This window comes from Elgaria multicarinata, chromosome 9, assembly GCF_023053635.1.
Source record: "Elgaria multicarinata webbii isolate HBS135686 ecotype San Diego chromosome 9, rElgMul1.1.pri, whole genome shotgun sequence".
NCBI lineage: Eukaryota > Metazoa > Chordata > Lepidosauria > Squamata > Anguidae > Elgaria > Elgaria multicarinata.
This window is the reverse complement of record NC_086179.1, coordinates 62,200,392-62,209,982: the sequence shown is the minus strand read 5'-3', so window position 1 is coordinate 62,209,982 and position 9,591 is coordinate 62,200,392. Positions and strand designations below refer to the sequence as shown.

The window sequence follows — 9,591 nt, the reverse complement described above, 5'->3', positions numbered from 1 at the left end:
TATCAACTGTAGATATATTTTAGTTTGCTATATACATATATCCAACCACACAAAGTCTACCATTCTACTCTTCTTACAACTTCCCTGCTTTGGGGAAAGCTCTATCCTCTCGCTTATTTGCACCAGCCTCTATCACTTCTCTGTGTTGAGATGGCCCAGAAGATGCTGTAGAAAGTGGTGGATTGGAATCCTGTTCTTCTTTTTCTCTTAAGTCCAGAGTGTTGCATTAGGCCATGCACAGGGAAGCTGTTGCTACCTCAGGACCAAGGAAGCTACAGCAAACACCAATAGCAGTATAAGATAAAGTCCAAGTAGCACCACAAGGGGAGGAACTATCCAGCATTACGCCTTTCATATCAGATCCTAGGTGGGGGTTGGCAATTTGTGGCCCTCTAGATGTTTTGGCCTACAACTGCCATCATCCATCACCATGACTGGGAGTTGTAGGCCAAAAACGTCTGGAGGGCCGCAACTTGCCAACTCCTGTTCTAGGAGCTGTTGTTTCAGTGCAGCGACTTCTGGAATGAATAATACATAAACTTTAAAATGCTTAATTAACAATATAAAAATTAAACCTGCAGGAAAATATTGTTTGGAGTATCTTTTCAATAACTATCCCTTTCCCCACCCCAGATCTAATAGCTTCTTGAAGACCAAGGGATAAAAAAGAGGTCAGACTCAGGCTGGCCACATCAGAACGGAACAGCAAACAAAGGTAAAACCATTTTCATTTTTGTCAATTCCTGGAAAGTAAACTATTGGGAATTATGATTTCATGGATATGTTGTATTAGAAAATAAGTGGATATTTTCATTTGGCTATATTTTCTAGATATGGTGCCATAAGACATTAGAGAATGTATAGAATCTTTTTCTCCCCTCTAACATGGCATCCAGTGCACCTCTGTTGAATAAGAGCTGCAGAAGCTGATCCTCCTGCCTAGAAATTGAGAGTAAGGGAGGATATGGATGTTGCCTGGCAAAGGAGTCTGAAATAGCTTCGTATTGTGATCGATCTTGTAGGCACCGTGGTTCAGCTTCAGGAGTCAAGTCATTGCTTTTGCCACTGCTGATTCAGCTGATCTCCGGTATCTGGCAGTCATATGCTTTGCTCAAGATTAGTAAAGAAATAAATACTGCAGGCAACAATATTTATTGGTGGGTGGAAAATAGTACAGAAACATAAGAGTGAGAAACATTAAAAATATTCTGAAGAAATGGGTATCTGAAAATGTGTGGTATGAGTTTATAATAATAGTTTTAAAAATCTTAATTCTCCATACTGTTTCATCAGTGGGATTAACTGTTTGTGGACTCTTTACAGCAGGGCTCGACAACCCAGCCCGCAAGGCTGCCATGGGACACATCAGGACCCCCAGATGTTCCCACCAGGACCCTCATTCTCCACTCCTAGTTATGCCCACTTATCCCCTTTTTCCTACCCCACATTCAGGTCAGCAGTGAGGAAGTAGAAAATTGGCAGACTTCCTCTTTCCTTGGTCCTGAGGGGACCATAGCAGTGGGAAGAAGTGGTGGGGGAGAGAAGTAGCGGCTGTGGTGATGGTGGGTAGGTGGGTTGGGGGCGGCAGAACTGACAGCCAGTGGGGAAGAAGCAGGGGGCAGATTGGGGAAGGCAGATCCAGTGAGCAGGAAAGAATCAGAAGAGGTGGTGGCAGGGGCAGGCGGTCAGGTTGGGAGCAGTAGAGCCAGTGGGAGGATCAGAAGTGGCAGCAGGGGCAGGTTGGTTGGGACTGGCAGGACTGGCAGGCATTGGGGGAAAGAAGCAGGATGGCGGTAAGTGGCAGCAGGGGCGGTGCAGTGGGAAAGGAAAGGAAATCCCAAGGTGGGAATCCAGGTAAATGGAGGGCAACAATATTATAATATCAATTATTATATGTGTTTACATACTGCCCTTCAATTCCCAGACATGTTTACTCAAAGAATAAAACAACCCACATGACTTTTCTCATAGAACTCTAAGCAGGAGCATGCTATGAAAAAACAGTTTTCCTGTTTTTATGAGAGCCCCCCAAAATCTGTTTATATAAGACCATTGCCTTTTACATTCATGTCCCTGTACATAACGTTATATCCAAAATACACCATTCAGCTTTTTTCCCACCAAGATAATTGCAAGTTGTTTCTGCATTGGGATGTTGTATAACTATCGACTGAGAGAGATGATATTTGTTGCACAGAAACAGAAAGCACAGGATATTTGTGATCCAGTTCTTGTACAGGATAACAGAAACTGCTCTTAGTTTTCAATTCTGTGGACATATACAATTAAGTGGTCATCTTATTCTGCAGTATGGATCAACATTCTGATTTAACACAAAGCCCTTGTTTTCTGTCCACTGACATTTTGTAATTAAGGACAACACTGCTAGGCATTATCTTACGAGTTACTGAGGCCCCATAGCAACTTGCAGGATTAGCCAAGAATTCAACCTTACCTGTTGTTCGCCTATTTCCCCCCTTCCTATGTCTTTTATATGTCCACTCTCTACTAACCACTGCTCTTGCACTAAATTTGTTTTAATAATGAACCAACATTTCTTTTCTATGTTTTTTATTTAAAGATAATACTTATAGTGCAGTCTGTAGGCCATTTATTTTCCTTTCCATCTTTAAGTGATTTGGAATGGAGGGATAGTTTACTTGTAGACTAATATTACCTTTTTATTCTAGAGTAATTTGTTGGCCATGTTTAATTGATCATCACTTTTGATGCTGACAAGGAATTTTCCCCAGACCAATTTGTTTTTAAAATGTGAGATTATTTATAATACCCTATTGAAATAAATAATCTGGGGTTATTTTAACAAATGTCTGACATGGTGTACCTTAATATTCCACAGTATATAGCCACTCCTCTGAATATAGTTCCTTGGAAACAAAATGCAGTAATGACTTTCTGAGAAATATAGGGCTGTAGCTAATGTTAGTCTAAAGTAAGTCTCATTCCTTTTAATGGACCTATTCAAAGTAGGAGTAACATTGGATACAACCCACACCTTCTCCCTTGCACCTACAATATTTGTGGTACCCTCTGAGCTACAGGGAAGATGGTCCAGGGACAAATTTCATAGCCATATCAACCTACTGGAGCTTCTTGCTGTCTTCCTGAAGGCACTGAGGGCCTTCAACTTGGAGCTGCAGGGCTGCACTGTTCAGGGCGCTTGCATCAGATGATACCACTATTGTATATTACCTGAACCAGCAAGGGGTTACATTTTCCAGAGCCCTGCTGGCCTTGACTCTGGAAATCTATGAATGGTATGTTCCTCAAAACATCGGACTCAGGGCAGTTCATGTTGCTGAGGAGGGCAATGTTCTCACAGACATCCTGAGGCAAACTCTCTCCTTGTTGCACAAGTGGATGACTCAGTAATCCACAATCTCTTCTGGAGGTGGGACACTGTAGGAATCCTCTTCAGAGGAGGAGCTAGAGCTCCCAGAGATGAAAAGCACCCCAGAACAGCTCATGTCAGAAAACCAGGAGGAGCCATAGGTTCATCCCTGCAAATAGCAATGGGACTCCACCTCTGAGGCAGGGGCAGAGTAGACATAAGAGAGGGCCTCCTCTTGATCCCATCTACAACCATACCCAGGGACCCCAAAATGCTTTAAGGGGAGGCTGAGGATGATTCAATTCAAAAGGGGTCTGAATTGAACTGAAGAGACACTGTTCATGAATGGTAGGAGAACTAGAATCTTACTATTCAGAGCTTGGCGTCTTTGCTCTTAATGTCAACTCTGCCTTCCTCCCTCCCTTCCTCCCTCTCCGCATTAGTTTTCAGCTAAGTTCAGCTTGGCTCTTTCTTTCCCAGCAAAACTCTGATTCTAAGACATCACAAGCAAGATGGTTCAGTTGATTGCTGGGTTCTAGAAAATGTGCTGCACGTCTCCTTTTTCAATTAGCCTTGACTACAACAGAAATCTTTTCTTACCTGATTATTCCAGCAGGGCCCAGTCCCCCTGGTCGATCTTGGGGTGGGGAGGGGTCAAAATAAACCATGCCAAAAATATTTTAAAACACTGCTGCTACCATTCTCATGCTTGCCAAATGTGTGGATGGGCGGGGTGGGTGGGATAACCGTCAAATGTTGTGGCTAGTAGGGCTAGGCCATGTGCCCCCTTCATTTATTTATTTATTTATTTATTACATTTCTATACCGCCCAATAGCCGGAGCTCTCTGGGCGGTTCACAAAAACTAAAACCATTCAAAGTATAAAACAACAGTATAAAACCATAATATAAAATACAATATAAAAGCTCAACCAGATAAAAACAGCAGCAATGCAAAATTACAAATTTAAAACCATGTTATTTAAAATTTATAAATTGTTAAAATGTTGGGAGAATAAAAAGGTCTTCACCTGGCGTCTAAAAGCATATAATGTAGGTGCCAAGTGAACCTTCATAGTTTCTTGAACGTGTGGGAGGGGCATCTGGGGGGGATCCGCACATCGCTCCCAGAGCGCTTCTATGCGATCCCAGTGCACCCCGAAAATGATAGTCTGACTTCCCTGTAAAAGAAATGAGGAAGAGCCGTCCATGCTGCCGCCGCCACCGCCAAGGAGAGCTCTCCGCTGGCGAGGAGAGCTCGGCAAAAGAAGGAGGGGTGAAGAGCGTCCACCCCTCCTTCTTTTGCCGAGCTCTCCTGGCCGGGGGAGAGCTCTCCTCGTTGGCGGCGGCGGCGGCATGGACGGCTCTTCCTCGTTTCTTTTACAGGGAAGTCAGACTATCGTTTTCGGGGTGCACTGGGATCGCATAGAAGCGCTCTGGGAGCGACATGCGGATCCCCCCCTGAATCCCCTTGTATAAAAGTAGCTTTATTAGAGTTCAGAGTATTAGGAATATAAGAAAATAAATATTTAACTTACTGAAACATACCTTATCTTAGCAAGTAAAATTACAAACTTCAGAGCTTTCAAAGCTCTGTCACACAAAGACAGATTTCAAATCTTTCCCTGTTCCCTTTGCTCCACATGAGGAGAAGACTGACCAGAGGGTTAGCTGTTGAGAAAAGATCTGAAACAATCCATCTATGGGTGTATAGTTGGTGAATTGGGCATCTTGCATTCCTGTGTTCTTAAGAGAACTGAAGTGCCCAAAAAAGAAAAGAAAAGCAGTGGACATAATCCGGATTTTAGAAAAAGCTTTTGATAATGTACTGTGCTTATGACCAGTAATCAAAAGGATGCTAGATTATTACAGAATGCAAAGGATATAGAATATAGGCTGAAGTAGAGGGATGACTACTTGATTTATAAAGTTTATAAAATGCCTAAAAATAATGCAGTTTTTCAAGGGTTCTATTGATTTACTTGAAATTGCTGAGACAATAGTAGATATAAATCAGCAGATGTGCCACACTGTTAGATGATCCAAAAAGATTTATAGCTGTTGTATAAAAATGCAAAGGACTACAAATCTTGGATGGTCCAATCCATATCCTAGAATATAGTTTTGTTTATACATTACACTATACTTAAACCATCCATGGTAAAAGTGAGCACCCATTTGAACTAGAAACAATAAATCAAGCCATGTTCCTCTTCTATAGTGTTTTATAGTATAGTCTTTCTTTAAACCATTTACATGTGAAATAACTCACTCAATTAGAGCAAAACTGTGGGTGAATACAAACTAAAATTTGTCATGCTGTGAATGTACCCTGCTGGGCATATATCTATATAAAGTGCCAGTTCTCCATGGCACTCTACAACACAGTGAGAAGAATCCTTACATTTCTAATCAGGTTTGGATGTGTGATGAAATTACCAGCACAGTAATTTTATTAGATAGTTATTTGTTGTAGTAGCTGTGAAAAAGCTAGTATTAATTTATAATATAAAGTACTTTGCATAGGATATTCAGAGAAGACACTCAAAAATCAAAATGGGGGAAGAATTTAAATATTGCTTTCAAAGATGTTCAGATCATGGCATAAATAAATAAATGCAAACAACTGCATTCACTCTGGCATGTACAGGACTTTCCTCTTCATGGCAGCACTTATGTATGTATGCATACAGGACCTCCAATCCTCAAAATACCATTTCCTCTTGTAAGCTTCTAGCAACATGGCAAAGATGAGAGTTCTACTACAAACTCCCCTTTTAAAACTACTTCTGTGCAGCTAAATTTAAAGCAGGTGCAGCATGGCTGCTTTTCTGTAAATCTGCCATCAAACAACAGAACAATTTGCAAGTGTTTAGAGCAGAGGAGTTGGGGGCGTTTTCTCAAGGGCTATGTTGCCTTGGGGGTTTGCAGTAACCTATTGGGAGGTGCATGCCATCAGAAGACGGGTTAGGATCATAGTAATACAATTTTACAGCAACAGCAGCAATAGTTGCAGTATATAATATGAACATTTACACATCCTTCTTACTCACTTTTCTCTCAGCACCCACACTCTCTCACCTAGACAAACTCCCCCCCCCGCTAGCTCATGTACACCATTTCCCCTGCCCCCTTACATACACTGACTTTCCTCCATACATCCACATATTCTTTTCCCTCTGATCAGCTGAGCAGTGGAGAAAAGGGGATGGGGCTCCAGGTAATGTTAAACTTTATGTGCAGCCCTGCCCCCTTTTCCCCACTGCTAAATGGGGAACAGCGCAGGGGAGAGCATTTTCATTGGACTGTAGTGGAGATTTAACCCACCCATCCTATCCCAAAGACTCCCCCACCCCATTTTTCTAAGCTTAATAGCATCAGAAACTATTTTCATCAGGAGCATGGGGGAGAGAAGGGAAGGGCTAACTGCCCTCTCTTTGATCCTGATGAAACTGCTCCCCATGCTGCTCAGCTGACTAGCAGGGAATACCTGAGCAGCAGGAAAAAGGCAGGATTTCAGTGCAGGGCTGGATGGGAATGCTTTTTTATTTATTTATTTATTTATTTATTTATTTGTGTCACTTGTATATCACCAAATAGAATAAAATCCATCAGCAGTTCACAATAAATATTAAAATACATTTAAATGCAATCTTAAAAACACAACATTAAAACCACCTCCAACTCAGTAAAAACAATTCAAGGAGCAGTAAAATGATTAATTGACTTACAGCTCAGGGAAGGCCTGAGTGATCAAGTGTGTTTTCAGGAGGTGTTTAAAAGATGTCACATTTTCTGCCTTGCGAACTGCATGAGGGAGGGTTTTCCAGAGGGTGGGTGCTGCTACAGAGAAGGCCCTGCCATCAGGGTTCTTCATGGCGACATTCTGTTCATTTTGGTATGATCAGCAAGGTCTCTTCTGATGATTTTAAAAGTCACCTGGTTATATATAAGGGAAGGTGGTCTGCTAGGTATCCTGGTCCCAAGTTGTTTTGGGCTTCGTACAATAACATAACCATGTACGTGGCTTGGTAGTAATAGGCAGCCAGTGCAGTTCTTTTTACACAAGTGTTATGTGAGTCTAGCTAGGTGCCCCAGTGAGCCTAGCTGCTGCATCTTTGTACTAGCTGCAGCTTCTGAACCACTCACAAGGGAAGCCCCCACATAGAGTGCATTGCAATAGTCTAATTATGAGGTTACCAGTGCATGGATCACAGTGGCTAGGCTATCCCTATCCAGGAATTGCCATAGTTGGCGTACCAGCCAAAGTTGGTAATGGGTGCTCCAGGCCATCAAGGCAATCTGGGCTTACAGGGACAAAAATTGATCCAGGAGCATTGCCAAACTATGGACCTGCTCCTTCAGAGTGGGTGCAATCCTATCCAGAACAGTCAAACATCCCAATTTCTGGACCTGGGAACTGCCAGTACATAGAGCAGGGGTTCTTAACTGGTGGGGTACGCCTCCTCAGGGGAGGTTTGGACTGACTCCAGGGGAGGTGTGAGTAGCCTCTCAACTATAAATTGTTTATTTTACAAGTACATAGCAGCGCAGTTTGGCCCAACTTTATTTCTTTCTAGTAATCTTGGGAGCTACGATGTAGCTCATTTGTACACCATGTGCGTTACCGTAGTTATCATTACCTGCTACATGTGCGTTAGCGTTCGTGAAGAACAATCTTTCAAGGTAAGTGACTGCTTTGTTCTAAGTCACTTTTTTCTGGTTTATTGCAAAAGGTAGAGCCAGGCCGAAAGTTTCGATTGTTCCATTTTTTGGCATTTCGTGGGGAGTGGGAGGAAAATGAAAACTCTGGAGAAAAAGGCTGGGGAAAGGAGAAATTTTTGGAGAATTTCTACTTGGGGAAAGGGACAGGGTTTCCACCATTTGAAGTTTAGTCAGTTGTTCCTTTCTTCTTTATTTTTTTATATTTTTAAAAGCACTCCTTGAAAATGCAGCAGCCCAAGAGTTCTATCTGAATGCTGTTTGGAGAGGGTGAGGTCACATGGTCTCCAATTGCTGGCCTAGGAGCACAGGAGAAAAGGCCTACAACTCCCAGCATCGGCTTTTTCTCCCTAAACTTGATTTGATTTCTTCAATCAAAATCTTGATGAATTTTGGTGCTCTCAAATGGCTGCATATCCTGTTCTGGCAAAGAAAGCTATTTCATCATTAATTCCATTTCCAACCACCTATCTATGTGAATCTGGATTTTTATTTATTTATTTATTACATTTATATACCGCCCCACAGCCGAAGCTCTCTGGGCGGTTCACAAAAGTTAAAACAGTAAACATTAAAAAGTATACAAAATTTAAAAACCATCAGAGACATAAAAAACAACAGTATGAAAACATCAGTATCCATTTAAAAACAACAGTTCTGGGGTCCATTAGAAAACAAACTTAGCGTTGTTAAATGCTGTTAACTCTTAAATACTTTTCAACTCTTGTCAGCATAAAAACCAAAGCTAGAAATTGGTTGGATGCCAGAGATGATATGCGCCTAGCATTGTCTAACATTGTCCCTTCAATAACTACTTTTGCTGAGCACAAACAACAACAGCGATCACACTGAAGTTATTTTGAAATTATCCTTTTATGTGTGTAGCTATTAGAAATACTTTCTTTAAATTCAGATTTTATTTCCACAAAACTGTTCATTGCTTGTGTTTGTGTTCATTTAATTGAATACGCATTTTTTAGTCCAGAGACAGAACTAAAAAATGCAAACTCGTCCTGCCTAAGCCTAAATTTTGGGCCGTTAACACATGGGAGGCGTGGGTCATAAGATTTTTCACAAGGGAGGTGTGACACCAAAAAGGTTAAAAACCACTGACATAGAGTCTCTGTCTTTTCAGGATTCAGTTTCAGTTTATTGGCCCTTATCCAAGCCATAATTGCATTAAGACACCGGTTCAGAATGTGCACAGCCTCTCCCGATTCAGATGTCACAGAGAAATACATCTAAGGTTATCAGCATGCTAGTGACACCGTGCCCCAAATCTCCTGGTGACTACTCCCAATGGCTTCATATAGATATTAAATAACATTTGGGATAGGGTGGTGCTCTGTGGCATCCCACGGTTCAGCTGAGGTGCAGTCACCCGATGCTATTTTCTGGAGACAGTTAGCATAGACCTCTGAATCAAGGGAGGTTTTTTTTTCATGAGCCTAATCTGGCTCAGAGGCTAATGGTTTCCCATTCCTGATTTAGAGGATAATGAACATGCTCACACTATGC

The 9,591-nt window shown here is 41.8% G+C and overlaps 1 protein-coding gene across 20 annotated transcripts in view; it reads left to right on the top strand.

Annotated features, from left to right (window-relative positions):
- The first annotated feature begins 488 nt into the window (after nt 1-488).
- NRCAM (neuronal cell adhesion molecule) overlaps nt 489-9,591 on the top strand; it is a 92,992-nt gene continuing 83,889 nt past the window's right edge. For all 20 annotated transcript variants that reach the window (XM_063134017.1, XM_063134016.1, XM_063134008.1 and 17 more), the window contains exon 1: nt 489-715. The gene's annotated coding sequence lies outside the window, so the exon portion shown is untranslated. The remainder of the gene's footprint in view (nt 716-9,591) is intronic.